This window comes from Enhydra lutris, unplaced genomic scaffold, assembly GCF_002288905.1.
Source record: "Enhydra lutris kenyoni isolate GAN:26980312 unplaced genomic scaffold, ASM228890v2 scaffoldscaffold15, whole genome shotgun sequence".
Classification (NCBI taxonomy): Eukaryota; Metazoa; Chordata; class Mammalia; order Carnivora; family Mustelidae; genus Enhydra; species Enhydra lutris.
The window spans coordinates 17084842-17100710 of NW_019154099.1; the positions used below are offsets into that span (position 1 = coordinate 17084842).

At 36.1% G+C, this 15869-nt stretch overlaps 1 protein-coding gene across 4 annotated transcripts in view; it reads right to left on the reverse strand.

The window, feature by feature from the left end:
- The window catches only part of LOC111146997 (diaphanous related formin 3), a 517296-nt gene that overhangs the window by 375794 nt on the left and 125633 nt on the right, over positions 1 to 15869 (reverse strand). The window lies entirely within an intron of this gene.

Consider the following 15869-nt stretch of genomic DNA (forward strand, 5'->3'; position numbering starts at 1 on the left):
CCGATGCGGGACTCGATCCCAGGACCCTGAGATCATGACCTGAGCCGAAGGCAGCGGCTTAATCCACTGAGCCACCCAGGTGCCCCAATAAATACAATCTTTTAAAAGAATATTCAAATATCTCTGTCAACTCCATATTGGCATCTAAGAATAATGGCATCCATTATTAATGGATGGATATGGATATGGAGTTGGCATTCAGCTTGTGATCTTCCACCTTTCTAGTAAGCCAAGTGTTTATACTGAAACCTGGACACTTAGATTATTATGTTATGATATTCCATTTTTTACTTCAATCTCTTATTTTTTTGGCTTGCATCCTATGAGACTGCTCCAGTGGATGAAGGATAGGTATCATCACCTCAATGCTACCAAGTGAAAACAGAGGTCCATTGTCTCTAACTGGCCTCCATTGACATTTTAGGAAGAGGTTTCTTTCTTCCTTTTTTTTTTTTTTTTTTAAGACTTTATTTATTTATTAGAGAGAAAGAAAGCCCAAGCTGGGGGAGCAGCAGAGGGAGAGGGAGAGGGAGAAGCAGATGCCCCACTGAGCAAGGAGCCTAATACAGAGCTCGATCCCAGGACCCTGGGATCATGACCTGAGTGGAAGGCAGAAAGAAAATTAACTGAGCCACCCAGATGCCTGGAAGAGATTTCTTGTTATTGCTGGACATGACTGGGAGTCAGCTCCCCACCTGGCGTCCATGGTACCTCCCTGGCAGGGAGAAGTAAGACTGCTTCTTTATGCTCAAGTAACCTCCACTGGAACCAATGGGAGGTGAGGTTTGTTTCCAAATCTATTTTTGCCAGTGGTATTAATTACCCTAATTAGATAATTTAATTAAAATTACATAAACAGACAAATCACTGTAAAAATAGCTATTTCTATGAAAACTAAGCCTAAGGCTTTGAAAAAGTTTTTTCAGTGACATTTTAAAAAGTGCCATAGAAGTAGATATGGACACAAGTGTATAATACTAAGAGACAAGTGTGTAATACTAAGAGACATCAGCAGAATGACTTTTTAAGAATTCTGTACTCTATACTTTGCAAGATTCTCTACATTTCTCTTCCACCTTTAAGTACTTATTTTCAATTTAAGTACATATTCTCTTCCACCTTTAAGTACTTATTTTCAATTTAAGTACATATTTTCAATATGAAGAAAATAATGCATCATGGATGTGGTTTATATAATCAACCTATAATCAACCTGTGCCCACCCTAAGAAGTAGAATAGGTAAAGTCTGGCCTCCACATCTATTTCTACTAAGAAATAGAGTAGACACTACCTTGACCTCCACATCAAAAGTCTAGAAGGAAAAAAAAATGGATTCTTAATCTTTTGAATTCAAAGGATGTTTAGGATATATGTGAATCATTTATCATTCCCTGCTTTAGCTCATTTTTCCAAAAACCAATAGCATTAAACAAAAGGATGTCCTCAGTAGATACATACACACTTCCACCCAAGAAGTTACAGTGCCTTTCTAAGTAGGTGGTATTGTACTTTTTTTTTTTTGCTTTTATGTATTATCTACTTTCCTATAATGAACTCTTTTCATAAGAAAAATAATTTTTAAAAAAGAGGAAAACAATAATTTTTAATTACCCCAAAGAATAATCTTACATAAACGCTTAGGGAAACACAAAGTTATTTTGTTAAAAATCAATATAAGAAACATCCTGAAACGGGAAAAATATATCACTGGTCACATGTGACAAAGTAACAAATTTTATACCTTAACCTTAGAAGGTCAGCTTTAATACTATGTAATATCCAAATCCAATTTACATTCCTCTGTCAGAGTAATATATCACCAATGCTGAATATAATTATAGCTTATTTTACCTTTCATTTTCACCTACTCTAAGCAAGGTGACTAAATATTTTAAATGAACGGGGTGGGGAGAGGGGTACAAAGCAATTAACATGCCCTGTAGGGCAAAACAAACATATACCCACATCTCAACCAATGGCCCATCCACAAAGATTACACTAAATTATACAGCCAGACAGGGAATTCAGAAATTCAGCAACTAAATAACATTCTGATTTAAAAATCTACCAAATTTCAAAATACAATCATTCATAATGTATATTTTCTGGGAATCGACATTTAAAGGAATTATGTATTTTAAACCAGTCACTTATTCTCACTACTGATATTAGATGAAACAGTAGAATAACAAACTAACAAGTTTATTCTCCTGGTTACTTTTTAACTCTAATATATTGGGAGGTATAAAATGTTTAAAGGGTTCAAAATAAAATGAAAAGAAAACCAGAAGAACTGCAGTGATGAAAAACAAATGACCAATATAAGAAACATGAGCTCTTGATCTTCAGATGAAAAAAGTAAGAGAACTACGGAGGTAAAATAACATATCCTAGCATGTGCTCTGATCAAAACTTCAGTCTACTACTAAAAGAAACATTGTAGAAAAAGCAATCATTGGGAATGTATGAAATATGAGTAAGGAGGTTTCTTAGTATCAAATCAAAAAATCATTACTTCAGGAAAGCATTAATGAATTATTCATTTTAAATTAACTAATTTGACCACAAATGTATGGGGAAGAAGAAATCATTACATTGCAGGTCTTCCATCATCTGTTTTTCACCCTAAGTACTTGCTGCCCAACACTTGTCCCATAAACTTCATTATTAAGTCTATCATCTGCTCCTGATTCTATCAAGTTCATTGCTACGTTCACTCAGCTGCAAATGAAACTATTTCATCTTTCAAGAGCCAATTCAAGTGTCCTTCTTCTTTGAACTCCCATTAATTTAAGTTTCTCCATTCGCTTATTGGGTTTTACCCACCTGGCCCAGATATCCCTCTAGTTAATGCACATTTGTCTTTCTTTTATAGGAAAATGTCTCAATTTCATCACAAGAATCATCAGGAGTTCTTCACTGTCCATTTATTCCATCTCACTTAATCTGACTTCTGCCACCCAGACTCCACAAAATTGCTTTTCTCAAAGGTCACCAACCATCCTCCTCTTGCCAATTCTGACAGTAATATCTTGCACCAGGTCTCAGGAACATTCTAGGTGGTTTGTCACTTTCCCTATTGAAACACTCTCCTTCTCTTACGCTCAGGAAATCAGTCTTTTTGGGTTCTTCTCCTCCCAAATGACTACTCCTTCATCTGTTTTCCTGGTTCCTCTTGCCTTTCTAGACCATAGGTAAATTGCTGGAGATCCCCAGGACTTGTTCTGGGCCTTCTATATCTACACACACACACACACACACACACACTCCTACCTGAATTCTCAACAATTCTCAGGGCTTTATGTGCAGTCTACATATAAACAATAGGCAAGTATTTGTACATTCTCCACTGAGCTCGAGGCCCCATTATCTAGCTGCTTGATATCTCAAACTATGAAACTGAAACACATCAAACTTTACATGGTAAAACAGGTATTTTGATTTTTTCCAAAATGCATGAAACTAGTAACAAAACCATCTTCCCCTATCCGAGTTAATGGCATTACTATCCACTTATGCTCCGGTCACACAATCTAAGTGTCATTCTTGATTCCTCCTCCTCATTCACACCACACATCCAATCTGTCAACATGCCCTACAGTTTCTACCTTCAATTTGCAAACCCCACCCAACCCCACCCAACTCCTTGCCCCACCTAATACAATCCTCATCCAAGCCATGCTCATCACTCCTGTGATTATACCATAGTCTCCTTTCTGATCTCCCTGTCCACTCTTTCTCCCTTTAATCCATTCTCCCCATAGCAGTTCCTTTTAACAAGTACATTTAGAAATAGGTCATTTCCTGTGTAAAACTCATTAACAGCCTCACACATATTTAAACTAAAAATCTTCTCTCTCTCCCAAATCACCTTAAGACTTCTCATGACCTGGACATTGCCCAACTCTCTGATGGCTCCATGGCCTCTGGGACTCCACTTCCCTCTTTCCACCCTCCTGCCTAACTGCTTCCCCACCTCAGGGTCTCTGCTGCCCAGGGGGTGGTCCAGGCCCTGCACCAAAGCCTGAGCTGCTGTTAGCTAATTCCTTGTCTTCTTAAGCTCTTAAGATTTACCACCTCAAAGACATTCTCTGACCAGTTTGCATCTAAAAGTCCTCTATCCATTACTCTCAGTCCCTTATTTTAACTAAAGTTGTATCTTCTACTTATTACATGTTTTCTAGATCTCTCCCCCATATGCCTCATTACTGTGATACTTAGCACAGCACCTGAGAATTCTTGCTGCATGAGTAGATTAACAAATACATCCTCTGCTACTCTGCTGCATTTTATCCAAACCACACAAAGATGTAATTAGGTAACAGCTGGTGGTATCACTTGCTCTATGATGTGTTAGACGTTTCTCTCCAAATGGAATCTCAGTAATTTGAAGACAGGGAGAAGCTCTTGTACCTCTACTAGTTTTCCAACAGAGAAGTGTGTAAGGCACTCAAAATACTTGATGCCCTGTCCTGAAAAATGAGCAGTATATCATCTCATGCATTTTACTTCATGCTTTAATTTCTCTGTTCTCTTTACTATTCAACTCCATTTAACAAACACCCTGATCTAAAGTTCCATATCGGGGCGCCTGGGTGGCTCAGTGGGTTAAGCCGCTGCCTTCGGCTCAGGTCATGATCTCAGGGTCCTGGAATTGAGCCCCGCATCGGGCTCTCTACTCAGCAGGGAGCCTGCTTCCTCCTCTCTCTCTGCCTGCCTCTCTGCCTGCTTGTGATCTCTCTCTGTCAAATAAATAAATAAAATCTTTAAAAAAAAAAAAAAGATTCAATAAAAAAAAATAAATAAAAAATAAAGTTCCATATCACAGTTCCACAACAACATAATATTACGTGCGCCACCTCAGAAATCCACATCATGGTATAGAGAGCCCCCATACTTACAGAGACTCAAGAATGCAAAGGCTCAAAATAAGTGCACCAAGAATATCACATGAGTTTCTCATCTGTAGAACTATCGTTCAAAAGGGAAGCCCCTAGTGACATGTGGATTTAAGTATAAATTCCATTCCTAAGTCATATTAAGCACAATTCAAGTGCTGACTGGTCACATGTTTTGAGTACAGAAAACACAAAGAACATTTCCTGGACAAAATTCTATTGGACTTCTGCTCAAATGATCTTACTTTCTCTAGCTCCGCATAGGCACTCCAAGTGACCTCAGTAGGTCTAACCCTCATGCATTTAATTTTTATGAATTTCAACATATGAAAGATGTTTAACATATGAAAACTACACCTATTTCTTTCTCATATACATTGATTACCCCATAACAAAAGACCTAGCAATCCATGGCCAATATGGATGATAAAGTTGAATTTTATTTCACAAGATTTTCTGAATCACAAAAATTAAAACTTCCTTCTAGTTCCAATATTATTTCACCTACCTCTGTATTAAGGTCTGATATGTACAGTTGATCCTTGAACAACGTGGCTGTGTTAGGGGTGCTAATTCCCCCAGCACAATGGAAAATCTGTGTATAAACTTCTGACTCCCCAAAATCTTAGCTACTAATAACCTACTGTTGACCAGAAGTCTTACCTATAACATAACGAGCCGATTAACATATATATGTGTTATATACTGTATTCTTACAATAAAGAAAGCTACAGAAAATGTTGAGAAATTCTAAGAGAAAATAGCTGTGTATAAATGGACACACACAATTCAAACCTGTGTTGCTCAAAGGTCAACTGCAGTTAAGTACTTTTTTATGTATAGAGACAACAGGGACTACCAAGACAAAAACTGAATTTTTAATTCTTTACTTAGCTCACAAAGCAATACTTTTTTTTTTTTTTTTTTTTAAAAAGAAGGCCCAGCATGTAGCCCAACACAGGGCTTGAACTCAGGACCATAAGATCAAGACCAGGGCCAAGATCAAGGGTCAGATGCTTAACCAAATGAGCCACCTGGGTACCCCACACCAAGCAATACTTTTAAAACATCATAACAAGGCAGAAAAATGAGTATAAATTAAAAACTATATAGATTCTTTGAATGTAGGATTCTAAATAACCAGGGTGTGTTAGGGTCTTCAGTTCAGTAATTTTTCCACTGAATGTATCTATCTTTGCAAGAAACCAAAGTATTCAGTAAGTGACATCATACTGATAACTATTACAGGTTGAACATAGAAGGCTTACATTCTCTGAGGACACAGACAATTATCACTGAAAAGTAAAGTTTCTTGAATTTCACCTCTATGGTCAGAAGCAACTATATAAGTTTAACACTCTATTCTTTTGTTGTCTTTTAAACAGTAATCTAGTCTTTTTGAATAATTAGTTTTCAGTCACATACTCCTTCTTTTATGCTGAATATCAAACTACTGTATTTTAAAAGAGGTTTGAGACCCTATGTTAATTGTGACTGACTTTACATTTGAATAGAATTCTTTTTAAAAATTAATCTTAGCTATTCAAATGGCAATTTATACTTTATTTTAAATAGACTAGGAGATATTTATATTATAAAGTAGACTGGGAGGATTTTACAATTCTAGGACCTTTCAAGTCAAGTATAAATTGAGTTACACAGCTCTTAGTCACCATGTACAGAAAATATGTATTTCTCAGTTAAAAGCAATTACTATATTTTCCATGTACTGTACTTTTACTGTTAACCTTGCATGCAAAGTCAAAGCTTTTCAGACACAGATAGAGTTAACTTTGAAACCGAATAATTATAACACATTTTAATATATCTACAAGCCAAAACCAAGCTATAGTATGAATGACAATAAGCAAAAGAAAAAGTCTCCTACTTAGGTGGAACATTCAGTCTTCTGGAAGGTATCTCAAAGAAATTACACCAGTTTGGTAGAACTGTGAAAGCACTGGAATGTATTGGCATGCCCTTTAAAATATCAGGTTAGTATTCATTTATAAACATTAATATTTTCTTTCAGGGCATTTTTCATTAATATTTCATTCTTCTAAAACACTTTGGAAAGGACTGCAAAATGACCTAAAATTAGAGGGCATTTCCAACAAATATTTCTCTAATAAGCAATATTAAGGGTCATAAAAGTTATGGATCCTGAATGTTAATTTAGACATAAATAATACAAAGCATATCCTAAGATATATGGTATGGTCTAAAGAATAAAGAATATTAACAACTTACCTAAACTTTATGAATTTTTATTGGAAACAACCTAGAAAAACCACTTTGAAGAGATAAAAGTGTTTCTCCCTCAGAAAAGTCCTATAAAATAAATATGCATCCAACTAATATTTCTAACCTACCAAAAACGACATTTCTATGATTTCTATGGAGTGCCATATTGCTGATTCCCTCATCCGGGCTACAGCCAGCCACACTGAAGTCTGTCATGGACCATAGCTTTTGGACTATCTGTCAGACACACCTCACCTCTCCATTTCTATCCCTTAATAGCTGGTATGAAACCCATTCTCTTTGCCTTATCCTTTCAAAACAGCACTCTCCACTGAAGGGAGTCTCTCTGAGATCACTCATTTCTTCTTTCAGGACCCTTGATATAAATGCTCACTAATCCTTAGAGGATTTAAAAATCCCTTAATCTTCCAGACTTTAATTCTTTTATATATTGTCATAGTTCCGAACTTAACTTTGGGGATAGAATCATCATGCAGTACTTAGGTGAAAGAAGAAAGCAGTTACACACAGGAACCAAGGTGTTTAAGCAGCAATGTCTAATAGAATATTTTTACAGTGATATAAATGGTTTATACAGGTGCTGTTCAATTTGCTAGACACTAGCCACACGTGCCTCTTGAGCACTTGAAATGTTTTGGATCTCCCACACCCCCACACACACACTTAATCAGTTTAAATGCCACAACTAACTAGCAGTTACCTTACTAAAACAGCACAGGAAGGAAAACAGAACTATGTGAATGACTTACCTCTCTGGTATCACTAGTTAGAGGAAAGAAGACAAAAAAGGAAGGAAGGAAGGAATTTAAGAATGTAGATCATGAAGGAAAACCTTACTCTTGTCCACTTCAGAAATTATCACTATTAATAACACCATACATCTGTACATTGTTAATTCTCAAACTTTTTTCTAAGGCTTTTAAAAGAAAAATGTATAGCTCATGTCTTACTTTAAAACTCTGAAACATATCAGGGGAATAAAAATAGACTGGAGCCTATTATTACTGAGAACATTTACTATTCTCTTCCTCTCATTTCTACAAAGGGAGAGGCCTTCTACTATGTTCCCCAGAAGAGAACATCAGGATTACTTCCAGTCACTCCCTCCAGCTCATTATGGGAAGATTTTCCCCACCAACACCACTACCCAGAAGGACTGATTTATACAACTGGTGAAAGTGGGGAAGGGATACTGACTGTGACCTACAGTTGTCTGCTCTTTCTACTCATGACAACGTGGGCAAGTTTGATTCAATGAGATTAACTACAATTCACCTTCAGAAGTCCCAGTTGTGCTCTGCAACTTAGTCTTTTATCGGTATAGAGGTTATTCCTAACCTTACTTCTCTATCTGCTTTAACATATTTGGAACTCAAGGGCAACAACCAGGTCTATCAGTATCTCCACAAAACCAGTTATTTGCATGTGTATGTGTGAAACAGGACAGCTGTTAGAGAAAATGAAATAAACAGTAAAAGATTTTGGTTTTTTTTTTTAATGGAATCAAGGGATGAGTCATAAATAGAAAAAGAAGATCTTTGTGAGGCAAAACAAAAGTGAGATACTGAAAAAGTATTGAAGGCCATGTAGGAGCTGAGCTCGGGACTCCAGCTGACTACCTTCAAATCAAGACAGTTTCAGGAAATTCAGCTAATTAAGGAAATTCAGAGCAAGATAGTCCTTTGTATTCTTAGAAAGTTTATGACCAGACTCAAGTCCTATAGCATATTATGAGAACACTTATTTACAGCTCCTACTAGTAAGACAAAGAACCTAAATATCCAACAAAACTAAAAACTGAAAAAAAAAACGAGAATTCAGCATTTACTGTGTCCCACTAAATAACGTACAGATGCTTGACCCCTGTCCTCACTTTCCCCTCATCCCCTTCTGCAGCTCTGCTCTAGTTTCAAAGGGGCTGACTCTGCAGTCTTCAGCTCCCATGGTTTGTGATCATCTGTTCCCTGCTAGGTTTGAGCAGTGGAAGAAGGGAGAAACAAGGGTAATGCTCTCTCCCTCTCTCTCTCTCTGCCCAGGAGGTTTCTCTGGCAACAGCTGCATCTTCCTCATGAATGCAGTTTCTGCCATTTGACACCAGCCCATTACCTTCCAGAACAGAGTGCTCTTTCTCTCCCTCTAGCATAGGAGTGGAGCAGCTTCCTGCTGCTGCTAATCAAGGGCCTCACTGTTTCCTATTTGGTTCCTCTGTCTCTCCATCAGTTATTTAACCAATTTCTGGTGTTAACTTTAAAAGAAGAAAAAAAAAAAAACAAAAAAAAACGACCTTACAGCATGCTCTCTGGTGTCTGTCTTCCTGTTAGGACTCTGACAGCATATACACCATACACAGATACACACATGCATGTGCATAGCCTCATCCTGGTTCCATTCCATCTCCTTCCTAGGAAAACATCTTTGGTAAGGCTGACATAAGCCACAGAGACTCCTCTAGGATCATAATGCAGTAAAATTGAGCTTTAAGAAGAGGTCCATCTTGGTAAGAAAGGTTTGACTTGTCCATGCTTTGGTTTGAGTGCTCTGAAGAACCTACAACCCCCTCTCCTACCTCACCCTACACATCAACATTCAGATCCACAGATGAAGAGCAGGGGCTCTGTGGGCAGGGGAGAAGGATGAAGGCCTGGAGGACTGGCAGTGACAATCAAGGAGGGACACTAGGTCTTCTTCACTCAAGGAACACCCTACCTTTCATATGCATCCAACCCAGGGATGGGCAGAGGATGTAGGAAACCCAGTCCTTCTACCGATTCACTCCCTCCATGAATTTCTAGGGTAATTTTTGAATATTACCACATTCCACAAACCTCTAACATCAATCCATGATTTTCAAAAAGATAAATATCACTTCACCCAGAAAAAGTGAGCAACGTCGAATATTCATTTACCACATTAATGAAGGAACAGCAAGATGATGACCCTGATTCAAAAAGAACTAGAAAAATCAAAGAATTTAAGGCGACTTAATAGATAGAAGAATGCCAATTTAACTACAAGACTTACAATTTAACTATAATATCCTACAAAGCAATAAAACTGCAACTTCAAGGGTTCACTTAAAAAAAAAATAAAGTATGCAAGAGTAAGGTAAAGTAAAATGAGAATGTTAATATGTTAACATATGCACTTAAAAAATCTGGAGCAAAAACACACAAGAAACTTAACAGGATTTCACCACTGACCAGCAGATCCAAAAATCAAATGACAGAAAGGAAGAAGGATTTTACTTTTCTTTTTATACCCTTCTGAGAAATTTGGATTTGGGGCACATAAATTTAATACATTTTCTCCTTGTATTAAAGTAGAAATCTAACAAATGTAGTGATATGAAAGGGTACCTGCACCCCAATGTTTATAGCAGCAATGTCCATAATAGCCAAACTATGAAAAAAGCCTGATGTCCATTAGCAGATGAGCGGATAAAGGAGATATGGGGTGTGTGTGTGTGTGTGTGTGTGTGTATAATGAAATATTACTCAACCACCAAAAATGAAATTTTGTCATTTGCAATGATTTGGATGGAACTAGAGAGTATTAATAGTAAGCAAAATAAATCAATGAGAGAAAGACAATTATAAGATCTTAAGATCTCATGGAAATGTGGAATTTAAGAAACAAAACAGAGGATCATAGTGGAGGAGGGGAAAAAAATAAAACAAGATGAAACCAGAGAGGGAGAAAAACCATAAGAGACTCTTAATTATAGGAAACAAACTAAGGGTTGCTGGAGGGGATGGGAGTGGGGGGATGGGGTAACTGGGTGATGGATATTAAGGAGGGCACATGATGTAATGAACACTGGGTGTTATAAACAGCTGATGAATCAATGAACTTTACCTCTGAAACTAATAACATACTATATTTTAACTGAATTTAAATTAAAAAACATAATTTTTTAAAAAGTAGAGGCAAATAAATTCACTTTCTGACAAAAGTTTTACCCTCAAAAGACTTTCCCCAAGGGAACCTACTCATATACTTAAAGCAAGAGTAAAATCATCAGAGACAAAAGCACAAGACCTAAAAAGGAATGATTATATGCATGTATAAACATGTATACATATACACATATCTGTAGTTTAACTCAATAGTAATAGCTAATCTGTGATATTAAAAGGAAAATATACAATTAAAATATCACATAAAACTAGCATGCAAATTAACTGAGGGTGATTATGTTATTCTTAGGTTCAAAATAAGGGATACTGCTGATTTTTGTCCCTTTTATGTACATGCATATTAAATTTCCTTTTTGAGTATGCACAAGTTAACTTTCTTTTCTACGATCAGAAAGGCAAGAGGTCTTCCAAATTAGTAAGTAAGGAAAAAGTGACCTGAGAGATTAAAAATATATCCAAAAGAATTTATGGATGAAGAGAAAGAATACAAAAAAGGAACAAAGAGTAGAACAGGGGGTGTGGAAAGGGAGACAAACATGGTAAAAGAAGTGTAAACTAAGTGAAAATTCAGAATGAAATGTCAGATATAGGTTCCAATACATTTTTACAGTGGTTAAAAAGACAAAGACCATCAGAATTATTTTAAAAAGCATTTGCCTGATAAAGACTATCAGAATTGTTTAAAAAAAAAATTTGCATGCTATTTACAATAGCTATGCCTAAAACATTAAAAAATACTAATAAAGGTAAAGAACAGTACGAATTGTGATGATGAGAGCGGTTGCACACATCAACATATATAAATCTAAGAAACGGAAAAAGCCCCAGAGGAACGTATGGAAGATGCTGCTATTGACACGAAGTTCAAAAAGATAAAACACCAAATCATACATGGATAAATTAGACATATATGGTGAAATGATAATGAAAAGAAAAAGATAAGCCTGAAATTAAAAACGGTGCTAACCACAGCACAGTGGAGGAAGGGGACATAAAGTTTAGCAGGGATGCATGGGAACCTCAAACTTACAAGCAGTATTTCTAGCTTGCCCTCATTGGTAGGCAAGTGGGTACTTGTTTTACTCCAATGATGAAACCTTTTTTATATGTTTAACATTTTAAAATATAAGATTTTTAATAAGTATTGGTCATTTCAAAATATTGGTCTTGACTTTTTTCTCCAGTTCACATTGACACCAATGGGTACGTCCATCTCGTTGTTTGCCACAAAATAACTATTTGTCTCCTCACATGTGTGGACCATGGCACAAAGTATGTCAATTCCAAAATTAAGTTCTTCCACCAGTTTTGTGTTTAAGCCCAGAAATGGAGAAAAATTAGATTCCAAACATGACACCGGTCACGTGGAATAATGACACACAAAGTCTGCTCACTTGCTTGGCAGTAAACATTTTACTGCACATTTTTTTAAAGTGATTTTTTTGAGCTTAGTTATTCACTTCATCAGACCTAGTTCCAAAACCTCCTTAGAAATTTAAAAGATGTTAGCAAGAAAATAGGTCTTGTAAACTCCAAAACACACAGGTTAACCATAAGTAAAGGAATACAAGTGCTCGCTTCAGCAGCACATATACTTAAAAAACAAAACAAAATAAAACAAAAATGGAAAATAATGCCTAAGATCACAAAACATAGGACCTGATAGACTGGATTTTCAGAGACAGAAATTGTGCCCTTGACAGCTACATCAAATTGAGAAAATGAAGATGTATTCTGTAACTAATTTGCTATATACATAAATGACTATGGACTCCAATGCTAGAAATCAATCATAATAATGTCATTGTCTACTCTTTTATGTTTCCACCTCAAAGTGTTCGATAGCTCGAACATAATTGTTGCCTATGTCAAGATCCACTGAAAGTTATAATTGACAATTTGAAGTTGGTCTTTTCTTGTGTTCCAAAAGTAAAGCAACTATGTCTTCTGGTTTAAAATTGTCACCAAGTATATTGAATAATCAAAAAAACTTCAAAACAGAAGAATTTTGTGATCTTCAAATCAACACTTCATAAAAGGTGGCAAATAACATGGTATTTAATGTGCTGGTTTTCATACAATTCACTGCCCAGATGGTCAAAGGCTGATGTGGCGCATAATTGGTAAGCGGAGTTTCAGAAGCAGATAAATGGCTCTAAAAGTATTGCATATCTGGGTGGGGGTGGGGTAGACGGAGATTTCCTTCTTGTTACTTGATTTTTTATTTAATAAAACCCAATCCCAAACCAGTGTTGCAGAATCATCATTCATCAGTTCACGTGTTTCCCTCTTAATTCTAGTCACAGACACTGAAGAATTTTAACGCTGATTTACTCAATACTACAGGTCTAACAATGATCTCAAAAAGTGACAAAAAGTCTTTTTCTTTTGAAACTGAGTCACACAGTATATATTAAAAAAATAAGAAAATATGAAACCTGACTTAACAATAGCAGACATAAAACTAATAGCCAAGTCCAAAACTTTGAACATAGGCATAACTTCAACTTTTACACATCAAAAGTGAGTCATTCCTCAACCTGGAGAACCACACACAGAGATACTCTTGAGCCTCTTCTCTCTACATCATGTGCCACAATTTCAGGAAAACATCTCTAATGGTAAGATTTCTATCATTTCCAATTAAAAAGACTTTTATAGAAAACATGCACAGCTTGAGGATTGCTGATAATACATTCTAGAATAGGTCTTTCTTAGAAAAATAATACTACAATTTTTTTTAAAGTAAGGTTCAAGTGAAAGAGACATAGCATTATTTTCCAGTAGTTTAAGGTGAAATTACATATAATTGTATCCACTGGAATACACATGAATTCATACATAAAAACCTCTCACAGTTTTTCTTTTGCTACCATTTTCATCTAATCAAATTATGAAAATGAAGGGAAGAGTATACTTTTTTTTTAAAGATTTTAATTATTTATTTGACAGAGAGAGATCATAAGTAGGCAGAGAGGCAGGCAGAGAGAGAGTGGGGAGCAGGCTCCCCACTGAGCAGAGAGCCAGATGTGGGGCTTGATCCCAGGACCCTGAGATCATGACCTGAGCTGAAGGCAGAGGCTTTAACCCACTGAGCCACCCAGGCGCCCCCCGAAGAGTCTACTTCTAATTAAATTAAAAAGCCATGAATAAATCCATTGCTCAGTGGCTGCCAGATAAACTAAAACAATAGGGCATCTCCCAAACAACCCCAAAACATGCTCTTCCTACATTTAAACTCCTTAAGAACAGGGTCTAGATCTGCTTTGCTATTTATCCAAACCCTTCATCTTAGACAGTGTTTGGTAAGTATCAGGCACTCAATAATTATTTTTTAAATGAATATATTAAAACAGGTACACATTAAACTGGAAACCAGAGCTCTTCATGTATGATTATACCTGTCAAAATCTCAATTCAACCTAGTCTCTAACAACAGCCAAGGTGAAACTGAAGGAGACTAAAATTTTAACTTCATGTTTCAATCAACAGGTCTTCCCTGAAGACTTATATGTGCTGTGCACAGTGCCTGGTAAAGAGAAATAAATAAGATATACGAAGTTCCTGGCCTCTTCCCCATCATGTTTCCATCTAAAGAAGAGTCTGAAAGTGAGGAAATATGGAAAAGCAAAAATACAGTTGAAATATACTGAACTATACTTTGTTCACTCTTCATACGCCCCAGTTAAACCTCACTCACTTTCATGTCTCAGCAGGTACAGTCTTTTTGTTTTAAAAAGTCATACTGCCAAGGATTTTTTCATACTGTAGCCAAACTTCAGAAGTGTCCAGTAAAGTACTAATCAGAGAGGATATCAAAGAGATTCTATTATATATTATCTTCCACAGTCAGTTATTCTAGCCCTAAGAATGAATATACATATTTATATATATATATATATAACAGATACATTCTCATACAGAAACAACCATTCATTTATTACACAAAAGCAGCCAAAACTGATCTACCTTAGACCCTTACAGCTCTGATGCTGATTTTGTGACTGCTCAGACTTTTTTTTTTTTAAACAATTTCTGCTTGAAGTTTTTCAAAAATATTCTGAGCCTAAAAGTCTAAATCCTGATTTACAGAGACACCTGTCTTAGTGTTGCCAGATCCAGGACACCTAATTAAACTTGGATTTCAGATAAACAACAAAAATTTTTAATGTTAGTATGTTTGAAATTCAGAGTTTACTGGGAATCTTCTATTTTTACTTGCTAAATCTGGCAATATTAACCTATGTACTCCTATAAAGATATTTCCAATAAAGGAAAAGTTAATTAATGGTATTTCTATGTCAAACAAAATTTCAGCCAGTGTGTATATAATACCCAAATTCAGAGTGAAACTCAGTTTCTAATCATGATTGTTCTCATTTAAAAAACACTATACATTTTTTTTAAAAATTAAGACTTATTTTAGGGAAGAGAGAGAGAGAGCATGCACGTGAGTCGGGGGAGCAACAGAGTGAGAAGGAGAGAGAATATCTCAAGCAGACTAACCGCTGAGGGAGGAGCCCAATGTGAGGTTCAAGCTGACAACCCATGAGATATTGACCTGAGCAGAAATCACGAGTCAAATGCTTAACCCACTGAGCCAAGAAGGCACCCCATTTTAAAAAAAAAAAAAAAAAATTAAAAATAAATAAATAAAAGTTTTTGTTTTAAAGTTCATAGGCTATTTATCACTTGGTAATAAATACAAAAAGTCCTACTGACACTGTATTTCATCATCTGTATAAACATTACATATTCATTTTTTACCTTGAGACATCGTTGATATAT